At 33.3% G+C, this 22,677-nt stretch overlaps 1 long non-coding RNA gene across 1 annotated transcript; it reads left to right on the top strand.

Moving 5' to 3' along the window:
• The first annotated feature begins 17,301 nt into the window (after positions 1–17,301).
• On the top strand, positions 17,302–21,612 carry LOC132603932 (uncharacterized). The gene is made up of 3 exons (XR_009568584.1): positions 17,302–18,869; positions 18,970–19,650; positions 21,303–21,612. It is a non-coding gene; the product is annotated as an uncharacterized LOC132603932 (long non-coding RNA).
• The last annotated feature ends 1,065 nt before the right edge of the window (positions 21,613–22,677 follow it).

Below are 22,677 nucleotides of genomic sequence, written 5' to 3'. Positions count from 1 at the left end.
CTGATTGAATTTGTAAACCATGACTTCTCATTTCGGTTCAATAGTTTAAAGTTCCTGCATTAAGATATAAGAAAAGCATGTGATAAACTATTAAAATCAAGAACTCTTTTTACTGTCCAATGTCATCCTTTGAAATCTACATGACAAAGAAATCCATGACAAGTTTTAAATAAAATGAGTAGAAGTTTTATGAGAGAATAAAGTTGAATTGAAAAGTTCTACTTGGCAATCCGGTACTTAACCAGATTCCAATGTCTGCAGGTCCTTTTCCAGCATTCCCCAATAGAGAGACAGTTGGGTAAAAGTGGAGTGCTTGTACATTATGATCTAGAATGATTTCAATTTAACGTTTGTCTTAAATTGATAAGTTATTAGTGATTTATTAGTATTATAATATAGAAATTTGTAGTAGTTTATCCATAATTATTAAACATTGAAAGTTGATTAAATATTTTAAACCATCATTAGTCTTGTTCCACATAAATCAACACGTGTATTTTTGGACTAAGTAAGGTTAAGATTTGTGTTTGGAAAAAAAGAAGGGATGTTTGGGTTGCTGAAAGGTATCAACACGAAGTTTAGAGAAATATTACATATATATTTAATGCATTAGAGGTGGTTGACTTTGCAATTTGAAGTTTTATTCTTTTTGTTAATTTTATATATATATATATATAGTGTAGATGTAATGGAATATTGAGTGTATTGGATTTTATGAAAACCTTCAAATCCATAGTATTTGAGTTGTGGAAAGTGAGAATTAAATTCTAAGTTAGGATTTAGACTCGTAATTAACGTAAGTTATATATTTGATAGACACTGTCTGTTTGGAAGCACTTCGGAAGGGAAAAGCTTTGGTGTGAGAGTTCGCGGCACCTGTTCAGCATTGAGGTAGGTTATGGTCTACTTTAGTTAGACTCTGATTAGATAATCGTATGTAGTTGTAGAAAGTGATGGGGATAGCATGATAGGCCTTCGGGCATGAAGTGGAGGTGAATTCCAATTAGGTTGGTTTTGTCAGCTGTTATGTGGGCTTGTCGCCAAATGTGTTATTTCTGTGATTATCACTTGTTTGTATCTCTGTCACATACTAGTTCACTCATCACATGAAAATGAATGGTAACATTGATAATTGAACAGTGGACAGTGATATGACTTGTACTTGTTGATTTATATTGGTGATATTGTTGAGACTGATATCATGCATGGCATGCTTTCCATATTATTGTTGTGATGATTGGTGAGGTGAGTGATTGAGAGACTCCGAGGTCTTTGCCGGAGATGGAGAGTGACAGAGAGACTCCGAGGTCTTTGCCGGAGATTGAAAGTGATTAATAGCCTCCGAGGTTTCTGTCGGAGAGCACGGGTGGTACATGGACTTTGCGGGTCCCCCATGGGTCATGGCTTTGAGGCACTGCCCTTAGCATGTGTGTACGAGTGTGGAGTGAGAGAGGTGACTGTTGCATTGCATTGCATTCATCCACTCATATATTTGACTGATCATTTGGTGAATTATATCTGTCTTGGTTGATTTCATGATCCCTTACACTTTACTTGTATATGATACGTGACCATACCTGTTTGCTCTATATGCTACTTGTTGGTTTCAACTTCTTCATGCGTTATCTAATCATTGTCAGCCTATGATGCTTACCAGTACAAGTGTTGTACTGATACTACTCTTGCTGCACTTTTGTTGAGTGCAAACTACGATCCAGGTTCCAGTTCTACACCCCGTGGCTGATACGCGAGGGTGACATCTTTCAGTCATTCAGGGTGAGCTACTTGGTCATCCGTGGCCCTTGAAGGACCTCCTCTATTTATTTCTATTTTTGTATTCGACAGACAATGTGTAGCCTTCGGGTATTTTCAGACTTATATTCCGTACTATGTTAGCGCTCTTGTACCCTTTGACCAGATTTTGGGGTTGTCGTGACATTTCTAGTTTTAATAAGTATTTAAGACTTGATAACTTATTTTTATTTAAGTTTCCGCTTATTTAACTTGTTATTAGTAATGTGGTTCGCCTACTCGGAGGGATAGTGTAGGTGCCACCACGACTCGCTAATTGGGTCGTGAAGGAACCTATAAATAGGAAGTAAACAATCAGCTACTAATTTTAAACATGTAAAGAAAATATGTAAGTCTAAAAAAAATACTTACTAATTGCTATTAATCCTCATCCCCATCTCCATCTCCCTCTTCTGACCATTCTTCCTCATCAGTTGTTTCATTTCCATTATTACATTCGTTCACCTCTGCATTAATATCTTCTGCATTTATTTCTTCCAATATGTGTTCTGCATGCTCTAAATCATCTTCTAACTCATTGTCAACTGTTTGGTGAACAACTGATATGTCGTCATCCTGGAACGCAACAGGAAACACATTCTCCACTTCCACTCGACCCACAGGCTTGACTTTAATTACCACCCACCAAGCAGACTTATCTAGACGCAAGGGATAAGGAGCATAGTACATTTGTCTAACATTTTGTGCAATAATGAAAGGATCATAAGCCGCATACTCCCTCGTGTGATTTACTTCTATGATGTTATACTGCTTGAGTACCCTTGTACCTCTATTTGGGGTTGGATCAAACCACTTGCACCGAAAAAGTACAATTCGTTTTTTGTCACCACCAGAATATTCCAGTTCTAGGATCTCCTTAATTACACCATAATAATCGACCCCGGCTTGGTTTCCATCGCCACCTTTAACCCAAACCCCACTGTTTTTAGTTTTCGTATGCTTAGATCGTTCTTCGGTAGTAAATTTGAAACCATTTACCACATATTTGTCCATAGAATAGACCATACCGGGTCCCCAAGATATGTCCTTTAAAAGTTGGTCATGGTAACCATACTCTGTATTGTAAACCTATTAGTAGTTAAGAAATAGTAAGTTAGCAATAATATAATGCGCACTTTTTAAATTATATTAGCTTTGTGAAAAGGCCGTAACACTTACATAATTGTTAAACCACTTCCCAAACTGGTCGTACACTTTTTCAATGCCATTTAGATGCACAAAGTATCTGTCCGACAAAATGGAGTTTGAGTTAGTTGTTATGCTTTGTACTTGGATATTTAGTGCAAAATAATAATAACTTACTCATAATATCGTTGAACTTCCGGGCAATTTAGCAAGACATGTATCGATGCAGATTTAGACTCCATATCATCAAATTGTCTTGTACGTTTTTTTGAACCTGAACCCGGTTGATTGAAGATTGATAGTGGCTTCGCTAAAGCATCATTCTCACCTCCTTCATAATGCCGATTGGGTCTGTTTCGCAAGCATGGCACATCATTCCCAAAGTAGTAAGAACAGAAATGAGCTATTTCCTTAGCAAGGTAGGCTTCGCAAATTGATCCTTCAACTCTATGTTTCTGCTTGATACCCCGTTTAGACTTGCCAATAGTTCTGCATAATATTATTTTAAGCCTGATTTTTTAAAAATAAATTAGTAGAGAGAAATAAATAAAAATTTACACCTGTTACCTCTCGAAGGGATACATCCAACGACAATGAACTGGGCCTCCAAGTCGAGCTTCCTCCGCAAGGTGAATTGGAAGATGTTCCATCACATCGAAGAACCCCGGTGGAAGAATTTTCTCCAACTTACTTGTTATTACAGGAATATTCTGATGCATCCGATCCAGGTTGTCTACCCTCAATGTACTGGAACACAAGTCTTTGAAGAACAAACTAATTTCTGTCATAGGCTTCCAAATTCGGGCAGGCAAGCTACTAAATGCAATGGGGAGTAAAGTTTCCATGAAAACATGACAATCATGGCTTTTCATCCCATGTAACTTTCCTTGCGCCATATCAACACATTTTTCTAAATTTGATGCATACCCATCAGGCATCTTCAAGTTCTTAACCCATTCACAAATCTTTCGCTTATGATCCATTGTGAATGAATAACTAGTCTTAGGCTTGAAGACCCTGTTCCCTTTGTCCTGCAACCATAACTCTTTATGCATACAATATTCCTGTAAGTCCAATATTGCCTTTGGATTATCTTTTGTCTTGCCCTTGACATCCATTACTGTATTGAATAAATTATCAAAGTAATTTTTTTCAATGTGCATAACATCAAGATTATGTCGGAGAATATTATCCTTCCAATATGGTAACTCCCAAAATATGCTCTGTTTGGTCCAGTTATGTGCAAGCCCATACCCATCGAACTTGTACGGTGGTTCTTCAGTAACTTTTGGAAAGTTCTCAACCCTCTCCCAAATTTCCTCTCCTGAAAGTCTTGGAGGTGGATAGTTTCGTTCAATTTTGTTCTTCCTAAATGCATTTTTCATACTCCTAAACTCATGATCCATTGGCAAGAACTGACGGTGACAATCAAACCATGAATTATTATTTTTTGCCATGCTTTAAAGTGAACGATTTAGTATTGTCTATGCAGTAAGGACATGCTAACTTTCCAGCAGTCATCCACCCAGATAACATCCCGTAGGCAGGAGAATCATTAATAGTCCACATTAAAGTGGCCCGCAAATTAAAATTCTGCTTAAGAGAAACGTCAAACGTCTCAACCCTTTCTACCCACAACATTTTCAACTCATCAATCAAAGGTTGCAAGTATACATCAATCAAAACTTTTGGATTACGTGGGCCAGGAATGATGCAAGTAAGGAATATATATGGACTAGTCATACACAACTCAGGTGGAAGATTATATGGTGTTAAAAAAACAGGCCAGCAAGAATATGGTGTAGCAGAAACAGAATGTGGAGTGAATCCATCGGAACATAAACCCAACCTAATGTTTCGTGGTTCAGCTGCAAAGTCTGGATTGTGTCAAAATGTTTCCAAGCCTCTCCGTCTGATGGATGACACATAACACCAGGCGGCCTTCTATTTTCACTGTGCCATCTCATATGATGAGCGGAGCTATTTGATGCGTACAACCTCTTTAACCTTGGTGTAAAAGGTAAGTAATGCATCGCCTTAACGGAAACCCTCTTCCCGCTACGAGTCCGCTTAAAACGAGCTCTTCCACAAAACTTACAAGATTCTAGACCTTCGTCATCCTTATAGTATAACATGCATCCATTTTCACAACAATCAATTCTCATCGACGAGAGTCCTAACTTAGACACTAGTCTCTTTGCCTTATAGTAATTTTCAGGTATCTCTAAATTCGGGTCAACTAATTCATGTATAAGGCCAATCACAGCATCCATTGCACCTTGAGGAACATTCCAATCTGCTTTGATGCTTAATAATCTAACATCAATAGACAATTGAGAGTGGGGACTCCCGTCATATAAAGGCTGACTAGCCTTTTTCAACTGTTCAAAAAAACAACTAGCTTCTTCATTTGGAGCTTCTTCACCATGGTTACCGGATTCAAAATCGAAATGCATCCCATAAGCATCTTGAACCATGTCGTGCATTCTAGAATTTTGGACATTAGGTTCCACCACCCTACTACTTTCACCAACAACAAAGTCTTGAAATCTACCAAAACTACTATTCATTTCTCCATGACTAGTCCACACTGTATAATCTTTTTGAAAGCCGTCTTTATAGAGATGAAGCCTAACAATCTCTGGATTTTCTCGTAATTCCTACATTGACATTTCACATAAGGGCACCTAACCAAGCCATGACTTAGAAAAGTTTCAAGTGTCATTGCATAGCCAACAAAAGCATCGACACCATCTACAAATTCTTGCCTCATCCCCCCTCGGTTTTCGTTTGTCCTATTATACATCCAATTACGAGATTCCATCTACACAAATAACACCAAATTTGAAATTGTTAGGGAACAAATTCAATGTTTAATTTAATTCAATATTCAAAACCCAAATCACCAGTTGCCCTAATTAGCAAATTAAAGCTTCAGATTAGGAAAAACTAACTAGGACAATTTAATCTAAGAAAACTTCAAAATTAATTATCATTTATTTACCTTTTCCATCCTTTACCGACTAATCTTTTTGGAATAGTAAAGAACGTCATGATTCTGGACTTATTCTTGAATTTTCATAAAGAAAAGAATCATACTTGTAGACTACTTCGGTACTCCATTCTTTTCTTTACAATTCAACAACTTTAATATCCTTCATTAATTATTTTCTTTTTATATTTCTTTTTTTGTCGAAGTCCTACAAGAACTTTACTAATATGACAAAATGGTCTACTGTTTTGGCCAGTTAATGATGCCATCATGCCCCAAATAAAGTTGTACAAAACAATGGAAGACAAAAGACAGCAACATAACAATTACGGTGTTTCTAATTCCAAATTACATGATAAAAGACAGCAACATAACAATTATGGTGTTTCTAATTCCAAATTACATGACGAAAGACAGCAAGATAACAGTTACAGTGTTTCTAATTCCAAATTACATTAAGCATCAATTCAACAATTAAAATAGAGAAAGCACATTTTCAGATAGGAAAATACACTCCAGAAAGATTAAGGAGGCTCTCTACTAATCGTCAAAGCTGTCAATAGAGGCAGCAGCACAATGATCTCCTAAATCACTGAGAAAAGAAAAGGAAAAAAAAAATAAGGGAAAGACTAGGTCAATTCTAGCCAAGGCTTTAACATTTTAGTAAGAGTAACAAAAAAAGGGGAAGTAACTTTGGGAATTAAAATGAGAAAGGAAATTAGTGAATCAAAGGAGAAATTAGGGCTTACCTAGAAGATGGAAAATGAAGGTGGAGAGCATTGGAAAAAGAGAAGGGCGTGAGACATGGTTTCAAATGAAGTGACGAAAGTTTGATAGCGTAGAAAATGGGGGAGAGATCTGGAAGAAGTAGTCTTTTTCAGTTGGGTAGGGACGGCGGCGGCGTGGGGTGACCAGCAGGAATGGTGGTGACGTCGCCAGAGTTAGGGTTAGAGAGAGAGGGGGAGAGAACAGTGAGAGGAGAGAGGCAGAGACACGGGAACGAGTTTAACTGGGTCTGGGTGTATTTTAGTTGAGTGATTATACCGACCTCATGAGGTCGGTATATTTAATAATTTTATTTTTTATTTAAAATAAAGTTATAATATTTATCATGAAATAAATTCCCGACCTAGTGAGGTCGGTATATTATTTTTTCAAATTTTGGTACAATATTACCGACCTCATGAGGTCGGTTTTTTTTTCCGACCTCAACTGAGGTCGGTTTTTTGAGGTCGGGAAAACCTGTTTTTTAAGTAGTGAACAATTAAGTTGAGGTCGGTTTTTTGAGGTCGGGAAAACCTGTTTTTTTAGTAGTGAACAATTAATCGTATAGTTCAACACTTCCAAAATGGTCAAGTTGAACACATATGTAAAAAAATGCATGCAAGGTAAATGCAGGGTAAGAACTCTAGCTAGCCACTTTTCCCAGTAAGAACTCTCGCTAGCCACTTTTCCCTTTGAGTACAAACTCACAATATATTCCATTATTATAATTCCAAATTGTGTATTTTTTATAACTTTTGAAAGTGATACTCCATTTAACATGTTTTACTGGTGATGTTCAAAATGTTTATTTTTAATGCAAAAGTAGATATAGAACTAGCCATCTTTCAATGTTATCAGAAAATATTGATTAATTTTACCCTAAATTATAAAATGACTCGTTTAATTTCAGACAACCAACAGTAATTGAAAAATGGATATGACGAGGCGGAGGCGGCTCTTCGGCTTTATATTATAGCTTGGTTTATAATTCATGTTATTCCAGAGTTATTAATAACTTAAACGATCATTAAAATTGTGAAATAGCACATAAATTATTTTTAAATTTTTCGTACTAATAAAATCAACCAACTTAACCCAATATTTTTAAAAAGATATTTCAGATGAAAATTAACTTTTCACTGTCGTAAAGAAGACCTGGAATGCCTTGTCATTCACTAAACATGCAATTTCTCAAATAGTCAGCCAAATTACAAATTTACAAAGTTTTTATTTTATTCTTAAATAAATTCCGTGTCAACTTAATAATATTACAAAAAAATAAATCTTTCATCAAATTATTTTTTTTATTTGTTTCTCTAGTTAAAATATTCTCTCATTTATACACAGAAAACTTACTCAAAAATAGATAGTCAATAAATAAATAAAAAATTAACCAAGTAAAAAATGCAATGATTTAAGGAATAAAAGGCGTGTAAAATTTTACTTGGTAAAACACGGAAATTTTGGAATATGTTCATGTTAGTGGTGACTCACTTTTTTCTTTCATTTCATTTTCTTTTTGTTTTTTTAGGTAGATAGCTTAGACATAACAAACTAACAATATCTATCATCTTATTTTCTTTCTTAATAGGTACATGAGTATATCAACGTACAGTTTTATATATATATATTAACGGAATGGTTCTTCTCTTCCTATTTTCACATGAAGTAAGATTTTTTGTATATTCTAATGAGCCAATTGATGTCGTATTATTACGCCCCGTAACATGCATTGCTCCTAACATTTTTTGTCGCCTATGAAATTGGAGTCCGGAGCTAAAATGGGTTCATTTTGCAGTCATTAGACAAAAATGGTATGTTTTTTTTTTTTTTAGACTAAAATAGGCACTTCGTGATCTATGGAACGAAATAGGTGTTTTTTTTTTATTTATTTCGTGAATTAAATGAAGAAATTAATTTATTTATTTTTTTCTATGCATTTCGTGAATCAATTCACGAAATACCTCTTTTTTTTTTTATTTCGTGAATTAAAACGAAACTGAATAGCTTTTTTTTTTTTTTTTGCATTTCGTGATCTATGGAACGAAATAGGAGTTTTTTTTTTTTTTATATATTTCGTGAATTGAACGAAATAGGTGGTTTTTTTTTTCTTGCAATTCTTGAAATTAAAGAAAGAAACTTTTTTTTTTTTGCATTTCGTTGCCCAATTCACGAAATAGCCTATTATTTTTTTTTTTTGCATTTCGTGACACAATTCACGAAATAGGTGTGTTTTTTTTTTTTTTTGCATTTCGTTGCCCAATTCACGAAATAGCCTTTTTTGTTATTTCGTTTGGAAAATATATATATATATTTTTGCATTTCGTGTATTAATGAACGAAATAGGTTTATTTTTTTTTAATTTTTCTTTTTTTTGTATTTCGTGTATTAATGAAGGAAACTGATTTTTTTATTTTTTTTGCATTTCGTAATCTAATGAACGAAATAGGGTTTTTTTTTTTGTATTTTGTGAATAAAAAAACGAAATAGGAAATTATATATATATATATATATATATATATTTGTATTTCATTTATATAAAAACGAAATAGGAAAATAATTTATTTATTTTTCATTTATATACCAACGAAATGTTTTGTTTCATTTCGCAGGTATATAACGAATGTCACACCCCTTTTTAACCGGATTAAATTAGAAGTACGACATGTTGGTGATTCCTATTCTATTTATTTTAAGGAGTCGCCACCTAATTATTTATGGTGAATTAGGACACCTAAATTTATTAAATTTATTTTCTAAAGTTAACTCTGTTTAAGGTCTGCGATACTTAAGATTCTAGGTAAGGGTTCAATTAGTCTAAAGGGAAGGTATTAGGCATCCTTTAAGACCCATTAACAATGGTTGACCGATCGGACTTAAAATTTAATTAGGCTAAGTGTAAATGTAATGTTTAAATGTTTAAGAAAATATCTTATAAGTATTCCTAAAGTTATTTAAAGTAAAACTTGTAGAAAATAATAGTTGCATAAAGAGTTTAGTTAAAATAAACTAAAAGAAACAGGACATGTGATGTTTATATGTATTTGAAGAAAAGTGAGTTATGCCGACTCATAAATTAAAAGAGTTATTGTAAGATTAATGTTAAATAAATTTTAAAGGTTTCATATAAAGACTAATAGTTTAATATATATATATTGTGCTAAAGTTGTTTCAAACAAATATGTATTTCAAGTGTTGGAAAGGAATTAAAGTGAAAAAAATCTATCCGTTAAAATTAATTGGCTTTTATTTTTTAGAATAAGCTAACGTTAGTGTAAGATTTGTTACATTTTAAAACTTCTAAGATAGTAAGAGTGAATCTTGATTCTTTTAGCTTGAAAATATGTAGGCATACCATTTGAAAAAATCAATTACTCCAAGTAAATGTTACAGATACTATAAATAGTTTAGGAAATAGAAATGAATGTAATTTGTGGAATTAACTACCCATTACCAAACTAAAACCCCTAACGTCACTAAGGTTTACCTAAATTAGCAAACAAAATGTTAATCATACAATACACGTTAAATGCACATAAAAAAATAAAAAAATAGAGGAATAGGAATGATGCAAATGGGCTCATCCCATTAAAGAATGCTGTTGTCCGCTACTGTTGTTGTTCACGTTTATTGGGCTTTGGCCAAAATTTTATTTCCTTGTTTGGCTGTAGGTTGGCTGACTTGAAAGATAAATTGCGTTGGATTTTTAGCCCAACATCGAATGTGGGAGATGACGGGTCGCTTGGACTCGTATGCGATAGTCATGCATAATAATGAAAGAAAAAGAATTAGTGTCTAATCAATGAATAAAGTTAAACACGTAGAACATAAACAAAAAAAGGGATCAGTAGATTGCGTATATTCTGTGTATATCTGAAGTATACCTTGTGCATACATAAATACGCAACCTCACTGCCCTAACGGCATTAAAGCATTTATAACATATTAAGGCACACAATCTGCCCAGCAGTGGCAGTGGACATTGCAAGAAAAATTACATAAGATACTAAGGCAAACGGCATCTGCATTAGCAGTGGCAGTGAGCAACATTAACTACAAAACATGCTTAGAGGATAGCAGCTGCTAACATCGGTATTGAACTTCACCAAATTGGCCACGAAATACGCTTAAGACACAGCAAAACAGGGCAACATTCGAACGTAGGCAGAACCAACAGTGTAATGTTTGTCATACATAGACGTACATAAAGCTCGGACAGATGCAATAGCACATAATATTCAGAGTATACCTGGTCTATGGATGCTACTAAAAGAATCATAAATTGCTAACATATACATTTGGGCATTTAAGAACAGCAAGGAAACTGGGGACAAACACATATATAAACTGCACAACTATGGTCAGTACCAATGCATTACAGACCATTACATATTGCAAATGAGCTTACTAGCACATAAAACTTAGATGTTTAATAGCAGAGTGCAAGCAGTCCTAAGTATGCAAGAGAGATGCAGGAGGAGATGACAATGCAAAACTTTTGGATGCATAAAGATGGCACGAGAAATGGCCCTTTCAGTTAAAATTAATGAAGTGACAATAGTATGTGGAAATATGCAGAATTCATATGAGGCAAGCAAAGGAAGAGGCAACAAACAGTAGTGGCAGAATTAGTACAGGGGATTGATTAATTTAGGTTGTTAGCAAGGCAAGGCACAAGTAGCAATTGTAACATGTAAATTGGCAGAAATTTGAGAGTATAATATGATCTTAAGGTCCAAGGTAAACTGTAACAATCAAGCAACAAAATTACAGATAGCTCCTACTATCGCGACACAGCTCAAAACATATATAGAATTTAAAACACTAGAATTCATATTCAAACAACACACGTAGATCTTTTATAATATTGCTTAGGCAGAATTTTAATTCAGCAGAACCAAATTAGCTACTGAAAACCAGCAATCCCACAGTAACATGTCAAACACAATCAACATATATTTCTTCAGAACAAACATCTCTCAAAAAAAAAAAAAACAGCAGAGCCGAATTTCACTATGTGAATTTAAAATCACACATATGCATATTAGGACTGTTGGACATCCATTTATATTTTAAGGGATGCTTCAGAACCATTGAGGCCAAAACAGACCTATATCCCGTTGAGATAGACTTAACAAAGTTCAACTCGTATTGTAACTTGAAATCTGGATGTAAGTTAAAAGGCTATCTCAAAAAAAAAAAAAAAAAACCAACTCATAAGATCCCATTACTTCACTCTCAAAACTGATTTCACAATTTTGAAGCTGTGATTAAAACTGAATGCAGAGGGGATGGTTATTGAAGAAAACATGACGACTGAACGAAAGGGGGCTGCTGCCATCAAACAGCAGCTGAAACCATATTTGTTTTTTCACCAAGTCAACACGACATTTTGGTATACTAAAAGAACCCTTGTGCAGATATTTAGCTAAACATGTATTTAAAAATATGAAAAGATCATTTAAACTTAACATACAGTGCTCGGGCCAGTATTGATTTAGAATTCACAAACAATTTATTGATTCATCCATGCTTTAATACATATATAAATCTTCTCTATCAATTATATCGTAACAAACAGTCCTTATGTGTTACTACATGTTTTAATGATACACACAATATACCTAAGATATACACATCACGATGTGTATATCAGATGTATATCGAATGTATACCTTCTTCTTACCTTGGTAACCCACTGTATATCCTATGTATATTCGGTTTTAAATGTGTCCTAAGTCCTGGAAATTCAGTCTTAAGCATCCGAATTACAATAGACATCTTTCAAATTCAAATAGCGATTAATATCCTATCCTATCAGCTCCCAAACATCAAACAAATAACGCGACGACAATGAAACTACATAACCACTAAACATACAACAGAATAAACTAAGAATCTTAACCAAAATAGAAATTAAAGCTTATGAGTGATAAGGTATCGAAGTTTACCCCTTTTGTGTGCAATGAACTGAAGTCGTCGGGGCCTCGAATCTACGCTCGAAGACGACGAACAGAGGGTGCTCCGATTAAACTCGAAATTTCGATGGTATGAAAATATAGTGATTTAGAGTAATATCCGGCTAAAGTTCACCGGAAAATTGAAAATCGTGGTCGAAATATGGTGAGTGTCCCTAAACACTGAATCAATTCCCAAAATCTGAAAATCGATCCCCCTCCTTTCGGCCGAATTTCAAGAAAATGTTTTTTTAAACACAGTTGATGAAAACTGCTCGTTTCTCGGAAATTTGGGGTGGTTAAAACTTGTGTTTTGTCGGGAGATTTTATTTTCAGACCTTCCGCCTTTTTTCTTTTCTCCTTTAACAGAACAATTCGCCCCAGATTTATAGGGCTTCGTTTGGTTTAAGAAAAGAGAGGAGCGTATGAGAGAGACGAAGGAGCGGGGGACAGACGTGTGTGGAGGCGGCAGAGAACGTGGGGAACAGGGGAGTGTGGAGGTGCAGAGAGAAGTGGGGGGAACGTGAGGAGGGAGACGAAAGAGGGGGAAAGGAAAGGGGAAGAGGAGGGTGGCGGAGAAGGTGGGGAACATGGGAGTGTGGAGGTGCAGAGAGAAGTGGGGGGAACGTGAGGAGGGAGACGAAAGAGGGGGAAAGGAAAGGGGAAGAGGAGGGTGGCGGATGAAGAATGGAAAAGAGAAAGGGAAATTAGGTTTTTTGGGTTATAAGTTTGGGCCGGGTAGGTAATTTAGGATGGGCTGGACCGGGTCGGTTAGTTGGTGTAAGAATTGGGCTGGTCTGTTGAAAACACGGGTAATGGGCTGGTCCGTTTGGGCCATTAATTGGCTGAAAAATGTTGATCTCTTCTCCTCCATTTCAATTCTTTTTTGGGTTTCTAATTTAATAACTAGTACCATGTATACCAATTTAGTGGTAATATGTAAAAAAATAAAGTATAATTATTTAACGAATACCGAATCCTACGAAATAAAAATGATGACAAACCCTTTAAAAAAATTGTGATAAAGTAATGCTAGTAATGTTGATAGTAAAAATAGTGAAAATAAAGTGTTTAGCTTGTCAATAAAATTAGAAGTCCGTGTAAATAAATTGAAATAAAGGAGGGACAAAATTGGGTGTCAACAACGAAACCTCCCCCCCCCCCCCTTTGTTTTTACCCTTTTTCTGCTCTCCATATCGCTATGGTTTTAATTTTATTTTTTGTTCATTTCTGTTGGTTCAATCAGTTTCAGACGAGCATTGAATACTTGTCAAAATAATATCTTTTACATTTCGTGACTTAATCTGCGATTTTTTTTACTTTTCTTCATTTATAAATATTGTCCTATCTTTACTTATGGTATATCCTTAGTCTTTCAATTTTCTTTTATCCATCTCATATCTTTCATCTATTGTTTTCTCTTATCTGTTTCATATCGTTCAACTTTTATTTTTTCTCTCATATATTTCATAAAAAAAAAAAAAACACACCTATTTCGTGAATTGTGTCACGAAATGCAAAAAAAAAAAAAAAACAGTTTCTTTCTTTAATTTCAAGAATTGCAAAATAAAAAATAAAAAAAATAATAGGCTATTTCGTGAATTGGGCAACGAAATGCAAAAAACAAAAAACAGTTTCTTTCTTTAATTTCAAGAATTGCAAAAAAAAATAAAAAAAATAATAGGCTATTTCGTGAATTGGGCAACGAAATGCAAAAAAAAAAAAAAAAAAAAACAGTTTCTTTCTTTAATTTCAAGAATCGTAAAAAACAATAATAGGCTATTTCGTGAATTGGGCAACGAAATGCAAAAAAAAAAAAAAAAGTTTCTTTCTTTAATTTCAAGAATTGCAAAAAAAAACACCTATTTCGTGAATTGTGTCACGAAATGAAAAAAAAAAACAAAAAACCACCTATTTCGTTCAATTCACGAAATATAAAAAAAAAATAACTCCTATTTCGTTCCATAGATCACGAAATGCAAAAAAAAAAAAAAAAAAGGCTATTCAGTTTCGTTTTAATTCACGAAAAATAAAGAAAAAAAAAAGGTATTTCGTGAATTGATTCACGAAATGCATAGAAAAAAAATAATAAATTAATTTCTTCATTTAATTCACGAAATTAAAAAAAAAAACACCTATTTCGTTCCATAGATCACGAAGTGCCTATTTTGGTCTAAAAAAAAACATACCATTTTTGTCTAATGGCCGCAAAATGAACTCCGAACTCTATGAAATTGTGCAACTCAATAGGCTAGTATTATAGTATTTAATTAATATAATACTCCCTCTGTTTCAATTTATATGAACTCATTTGACTGGACACGACATTTAAGAAAGAGGGAAGACTTTCGAAACTTGTGGTTCAAAATAAGCCTTGAAAATTTGTGTGGCTGTAAATCATTCATAAAGTGAATTTATTTTTTCAAATTAGGAAAGAGGTCATTTATTTTTGCACAAACTAAAAAGGAAATAGATTCAAACAAATTGAAAGAGAGGAAGTGCTCTATTTTCATTTACTTAACTTTTTACTTATCTATCACGTCCATTTGTTGCTCCCAACTTTTTTTGAAGTTGTCGTATTTGCATAATTGTGCAATTGTAAGACCCCACTTAACACGGAAAAGGACAGGAAAATTAGTATAGTTTCAACATTTGATTAAAAAGGGAAAAGCCGAAAAGGATAGATATGCGAGAAAAAGATAGATTTATTTGTTTCCTTTCTAGAGCCCAAATTGCTTTAGTTTTTGGGGGCAGCGTAACAAGCAAGCAGGAAAGTGAAAGACATATATTCGAAAGAATGCGATTAGCTACATAATTCGTCGGTAATTTCCAGTTAATCCATCACTAAATAGCGTTTAGCTAATTGAACTTTTTTATAATCGGTCATTAATCCATAGTTAAATGGGATTAACATGAAATTTTTGTTGTTTAGCTACAAAAATTTATCCATTGCTAATTCCTTGTTTTCTAATAGTGAATTGTATTGGGTATACAATGATGAATGAAGGGATAAAAGTGTTGGTTTTTTTTTTTTTTTTTTTTAAATAAAGGGGTTGCAAATTGCATCAAAGATTTCGATCGAACTTCATATACAAGAAGTCTAAACAAGAACTCGAGACTTGAAATGAATCCAAGTTGAGATTCTTTCTCGGGACGTATGGAATAGCACACAAAAGACAATCTGGAAAGATAAAGACAAGATTTCAACAAAAAAAAAGCAATGAATGAGCTGTGATGGCTGGGGAAGCGGCAAGTAGAACCTTTTGTTCTCAGTTCGTGAAAATTATTTCTATCATTAACTAGCTCAGCTCGGTTAGTGAGCTTTTGTGTTCAAACCTTGAATTCAGACTTGATAATTATATATGAATCAATAAATTAATGCCACATATTTAACTAAAAAGCTTATATATTTCACATCATCTTCTACTAAAAAGAAAATAATTTTAGAGTAAAATTTAACGTTAAGGACAACTGTGATTAATGGGTAAAAGGAGCGCAATTTTGATCTATTTTAATTTACAAAAGGTCTTCTACGTAAGGAATAAGCGACCGCCTTCAACCTTACCATACACAATACGCCGCTTCTCTTATTTCAGTACTAGTAGAAATCAAATTCTTTTCCAGCACAAAATATCATTTCTAAAAATTCACTTTTGCGCTTAATAATATTTCAATAAATTTTTCCATAGAGTGCCACAAATAAACATTCATAGGCCTCCATAAGAATCTTACAATTTTCTGTTCCTGTTTTTACAAGGATTAAGAACCAACAATTTTGTGTCCACGCAGACGTTCCAGCCCAGTTACCTTACATGTACATATTGACCCAAAGCCATCCATGCAAAATGAAATACTATGGCCAGCTCCTATATTTAATTACAAGTACTGTATTTGTTTTATCATGCATGATTATACATGAATCAACAAGAATGATGGTAATATTTAAAATTGGTCTCGGTGTTAAATTAAAGTGCACAATCGTTAAGAATTAATATTAGTGATAGAAGAACTGATCTACTCCCTGCATTCCAATTTATGTAAAGGTGTTATTATTTGGGGAGTCAAACAATTAATTTTTTCTTTGACTATTGACTTGTAATACTTTTCCTTTAGTTCTCAAGTATGTAAATTTAAAAAAAAAAAAAATTGAAGAATCTATACCTGAATTGGTGATGAAAAAGTAAATGTTTTGACCCTCCTACTGTAAAGAGCTTCACATAAATTGGGATAGATGACATTTTTTTTAAAATATATTATTACATAGGGGTAGGGGAAGGGGAGGGCATTACAAAGTCGGAATCGAACCCTCACCAAAAAGGTGAAAGTTAAGGTAGCAAACTAACTGAGCTATTAAGATCCCCGGAGATTATAGATTTTGACATCTCAATGGGAGAGAGGGAGTATATTTTTTGTTCATGCATTTCTTTCGTGCCACAATTTCGAGCCCTTAAATAAAACATGCTAATCGTGAAATTAGATGCAAACATAGTAATATTAGAAAAACAAACGAATGCACGCCGTGTCTGGAAGGTGAGGGAAACGACAGTAATTTCATAAACACACGTTGTTCACATTAGAAGAATACTAAGGCACATCTTCTCTATAAATTCAAGGTTAACAAGAACGAAAAAAGCATCCAAAACAAATTAAAGTTCTTACCAAATTAGAAATAAAAAACAAAGATGAAGACTATTTTACTCTTGTTTTCTCTTGCATTCCTAATTCCTTTGTCTGCCTTGGCAACTTGCACCACTGATATTACTGATACAAACCAAGTATTACCAGTTATACGTGATACAGAGGGTAATCCCCTCTTGACAGGCAAGAGGTACTTTATACTTTCAGCTCTTTCTGGAGCTGGTGGTGGTGTACTGCTTGCTAATATAGGAGATCAAGAAGAAAAAACTTGTCCCACAGCTGTGGTGAAATCCCACAATGACCTTGACAATGGTATTCTTCAATTATGGAGTATTTTTTATTTCTCAGTTTATGTGTTTTCTTTTAGCCTGTTTAAAAAAATTAAAAAAAAAGTTAAAATTTTCATTCTATTCTAATTTGTCCCTGACTGCTTTGATTTGTTTTTCTTTAAGCCGAGGTCTATCAGAAACAGTTTCTCTATCGCTCGTGGTAGGGGTAAAGTCTACGTGCATTCTACCATTCTCAGACCCCACTTTGTGGGATTACACTGAATATGATGTTGTTGTTGTTGTATTCTATTCTTGATGAGATAATTAATAGTGCTTTTTCAAAGAATGTTTTGAGAGAGTAGCAATTTGTGTTTGGCTAAGTCATTTGAGAAGTGTTTTTGTTGATAGTTTGTTATTTGACCAATAGTTTTACAAAAGTGCTTTTAAGTTGTAAAGAAAAGGTTGTTACAGGTACATATTAATTTGGTAAAGATTGATTTTTGATATGTGTAATTTTATCCTTAAAATATCAAATGCATTTATTTTTAGAAGAAGCTATTTTTTCCAGCTCATGCTTAAAAGCTAAAAACTAGCTTCTACTATTACTTAAAAACACTTATTTTATTAATCAAAATCTTACCAAAACACATTTATTTTATAAAATAAGTATTTTTGTTAAACAAGTAAAAAGGGTATTTTTGCCTTCAAAAGCTTGGTCAAACAGGCTATAAGACTTGTTTTGGATCACAAATTTTAAAAGAATTCTCTTTCTTTCTTCAACTTTATCCCCAGTTAAACGATGTCACAAAAATTACGTCGGAAAATATATTAAATTGTGCAATATATAACACTAAAAGAAAAGTAATTTTTAGCGACCACTTCTAACGAAGAGATAGCAACCCAAAAAAATTTCGATCTTTAAATCAATTCTTAATTTAAGATAACGAGGAGATAAAATCCGGTTTTAATAGTATAATATCCGGTCGTTAAAACTAAAATAATAACGAAAAGGGCGCCATGTTCTCTCTGTTGTGATTTTCCCCAACCCACCATTCGCCATGGGCACCCAAAACATAAGGGTTCTTAGAATTACATGTTTTCCAATTATATAATTACTTCCAATGATCAGTTTGCAGGAGTAGACCCTTATTGTTGTTCGCTCTTTTTGACGGGACAAACTGTGAAAAGAGTAGATGGAAGGAGTATTAGTCAATTGACACTTTTATTACTTTAAACTTGTTGGGTTACCACAGAAGACGTTCTTGCTCGCAGTTGTTGCTCTTGTTCTGGCGTATCATATTCTCTTGCTAGGTACTTGTTACTTTTGATTTTATTTTGACGTTTTTTCTGCTCTTTTTTGTTTTTATGGTGTATGATATTCTACTCTCATGTGATAGTTCTTTTATTGCAGGGGTGCTTATGGCGGGTACCAGATGCTTTAGGTGTATGATATATTTTTTATGGTGTATCATTGATGTTCTTGGTTAGGATAAATTTCCTGTCTTTTATCAACTTTTTTCTTTTCGCAGAGTTTTTTCCCTTGTTTCACGTGTTGTGAACTGTAAGCTTTCCTACTATCCTCTGTTCGGTTGGTCTCGTGTAACTTTAGAGTAAAGACATGAAATTTAAATATTGTTTGTTTACTCTTTTTCTTTAAATTACTTGCTGTATATATAATGTAAATGACCATTTCAAGATACTGAGGTGGTTGTAAGGGTATTATCAGGAAAAAAGACTCTGATGAGCTTCACAAATTGAATTATACCATCCCTGAAAGAGCAAAAGAAAAATAAGCTCGACTTGCGAAGCCTTACATCTTTATCTACTATATTTTGGCCACGTGCTACCTGGAACAACTTTAAAAAAATGACTCGTTTGGATGCAAAAAATGACCTGCTAGGATCTGTTCACTGAAAAGAAATACTAAAAATAATCAGTCTGAAATATTCATGTTGATTTGGAGAGTTTTTATGTGTGTTTTTTAGCTTTTCCTAGGAGATGGAGTTTTAAGAAATCACACTACATGGGTCAGAAGGAACAAATTCAGATGGAATTGCTTTCAACATAAACACTGGTATATTGGCGAAAAAAGGTATGTCTTCCTTTATTTATATGTCAATGGTTTGTGGTGCCCCATGCTTTCTTTGTATACCTGGTTCATAGAAGAGCTACCAAGATGTTTTGTATATACAATTTAAAAGTTATTGTGTGAGATTCCAATGAATTTGCTTTAGTATGTGATTATGACTCCATTACTTGATCAATATACTCTTGAACTAAGTTTGAGATATTTTGAATAAATGTGAATATATAAGTGTATGATTTTCTGTATCACTGGTTTTAACACAATAGAGTCTTAGAAGAATCAATTGAATGTAAATCTTTCTAATAATCAGCAAAACAGATTCACCATTGGATTTTTCTACTACCACTACCAGTGCACAATGACACATGGTTTGAAATCATTTAGATAGTTCAATAGTAGATCTTACCCCCAGAATAATTAACTCACTTCTGACCAAATTTGCGTAGTAGTAGTAGCACTGGTGGTTCAAGAAACTTGACCATAAACTGTTGAGCTTCTGTGCAATCTGTAGACCTTCATTTACTGCTAGGTCCATGATCATTTGATCCAAATTATTTGGATGTCATTTATAATCTTTGAATTGAAACTGATAACCTTGCTTCTCTGGAACTATGTCGGACTAATTTGATCTTAATATCATTTTATGGCTTTGTAGTGATTTTGATTTTAAGACCAATCCGTGCTACATAAGTTTCACTTTGACTATGAATTATCTGATTTTATGTAGGTTTGGAGAACAAGGACATTAAAAAGAACAGGATAACTAATACGAACAAGCTAATACGTACCTAGTCCAAACAATTAGCTATTAGTTGGTTTATGGTGTACTTGAGAAAACCAATCATGTAAAGTAAATGAAAAGAAAGTTTGTTTTGAATGTGATTATTCGGTTTTCTTGTCCAAAGCCTTAATATCTTCTCCATATTAGTTTTTCTGTTTAGTTTATTATAAAACGTCCTCTAAATCCCAGTCCCGAATGGAGTCTGAATGTGAAGTCAACTTATACACAGAGCGTGGAGGTAAGATACACTCTTCACTAAAGTAATGCTTCATTTTCCTCCACCTTCTTTCTTCATCCTTTTCTCTCATCCTCATAGTTTAAAAGTTAAAAGAATGGCTTATTTATCGTATTTGATAAACTCGCTGGTAGTGCCTAATGATGTACCTGGAAGAGATCCAATCTGCAAAGCAGTACTATCAAATAGAATTACTTATTTGAATTTATAAGAAAATGCTACAATGCCTAAGAAAGTACATAACTATTAAACATGTCATTGTATTCGATAAAGAAATTCGTCTGAGAGATTTGTTCTTAAGACTGCAAAACCTTTTCTCAGGAACTCCTTATTCTTGCTGCCTAGCACAACCTTATTGCTCTAAATGCTCAATTTTCACAAGTTGACTACTTTGAGTTTTTTAACATTGACATTAAAATGCTTAGATGTCTTAATTTTCTTTTCTCACTTAAATGATGTGTCATGTATAATGTAGTGAATAGTTGTGTCTTTAGACCACTCTATTTAGATAAGCTGGCTCTAGGTTGTTATTCTTGGAGAAAATTGGGCAAAAAATAGGCCTTGATTTTGTAGAAAGAAAAAGAGAAGAAGGTCGCTATTAGGAGTTTTGTTATAAACTAACATAACTTTTTCTTTCAACAGATCAAGAATCGAAAGTCTGAAGAACTTATCCTTGAGGAAAGTGTAGCGCAAGTTGAAGAATACGGGAATGTATTTTCTGTTTTATTAGGATTTAAAAAGGAAAAAGATGTTTTCATTTGTACATGCTATAGGTGTTTTTTTCTCTTTTTTTCGGAAGTGACAAATGTGATGTCATACAATTTGGATGGATATGTATGACTTTTGTAATGTGATGTTTTAATTCCTTGTAATTATTTGTGAAAGGTATATGAATAATGATTATTCAATGAGATCAGGGTCAAAAACATACTCCAACTATCATTTTTTTTTTAGTTTCATACCTAAACTATTAGAAGGTTGAGAAAAATACCTAAATTATCACCTAAACTATCACTATCTAGTTTGCAAGACACATCTGAACTAAATATGTGAACTCACTCTCCAAAAGGCAAGTGAAGCTGAAATTTTTTCAAAAAAATTGTCCACATGGCATAAGTAATGCTATGGTGGCACCTACATGGAAATTAAAAAATAATATTTTTTTATAAAAAAAAAAACTGTATATTTTTTTAAAAAAAACTGCATTATTTTTTTAAAAAAAATCAGCATTTAAAAAAAACAAAATATGGATTTAAAAAAAAAATATCAAAAAATTTAGAAAATCAGAAAAAATGATTTAAAATGGAAAAGTTGATTTATTTATTTTTAAATGTGAAAACTAAATAATCAGTTTTTTTTTTTTTTTTAAAAAAAACTTTTCCATTTTCAAACTATTTTTTTTTCTATAATTTTTGATATTTATTTATAAAAATTAGTACTCCCTCTATTTCAATCTATGCGAACCAATTTCTTTTTTAGTCCGTGCCAAAATGAATGACTTCTTTCTTAATTTGGAAACAAATTCACTTTATGAAATGATTTATAACCACACAAATATTCAAGACTTAATTTGAACCACAAGTTTCAAAAGTCTTCACTCTTTCTTAAATGTTGTGCCCAATCAAATGGGTTCACATAAATTGAAACGAAGGGAGTATTATTTTTCAGTTTATTTTTAAAACAAATAGTTTTTTTTTAATTTCCATGTTGGTGCCATTGTGACATTATTTATTCACGTGGACAACACTTGACAACATTTTTATATAAAATGGAGAGTGTAGATCACATGCCATTCAAGAATAATTTGAAGTGTGTTTTGCAGACTAGATAGTGATAGTTTAGATAGTTTTCTTAACCTTCTGATAATTTAGGTATGAAACTAAAAAAAAAAAAGTGATAGTTGGTGTGTGTTTTATACTCTTATCTCTTATTCAATTTGTATTTAGATGTTTGTATGTATGATTACTAATTGGTTGTTGAAATTTAACAAACAAACGGTGAAATTAGAATTGATTGC

The sequence above is a fragment of the Lycium barbarum genome, chromosome 7, assembly GCF_019175385.1.
Source record: "Lycium barbarum isolate Lr01 chromosome 7, ASM1917538v2, whole genome shotgun sequence".
In the NCBI taxonomy this organism is placed as follows: domain Eukaryota; kingdom Viridiplantae; phylum Streptophyta; class Magnoliopsida; order Solanales; family Solanaceae; genus Lycium; species Lycium barbarum.
This window is presented reverse-complemented; position numbering and strand designations above follow the sequence as displayed.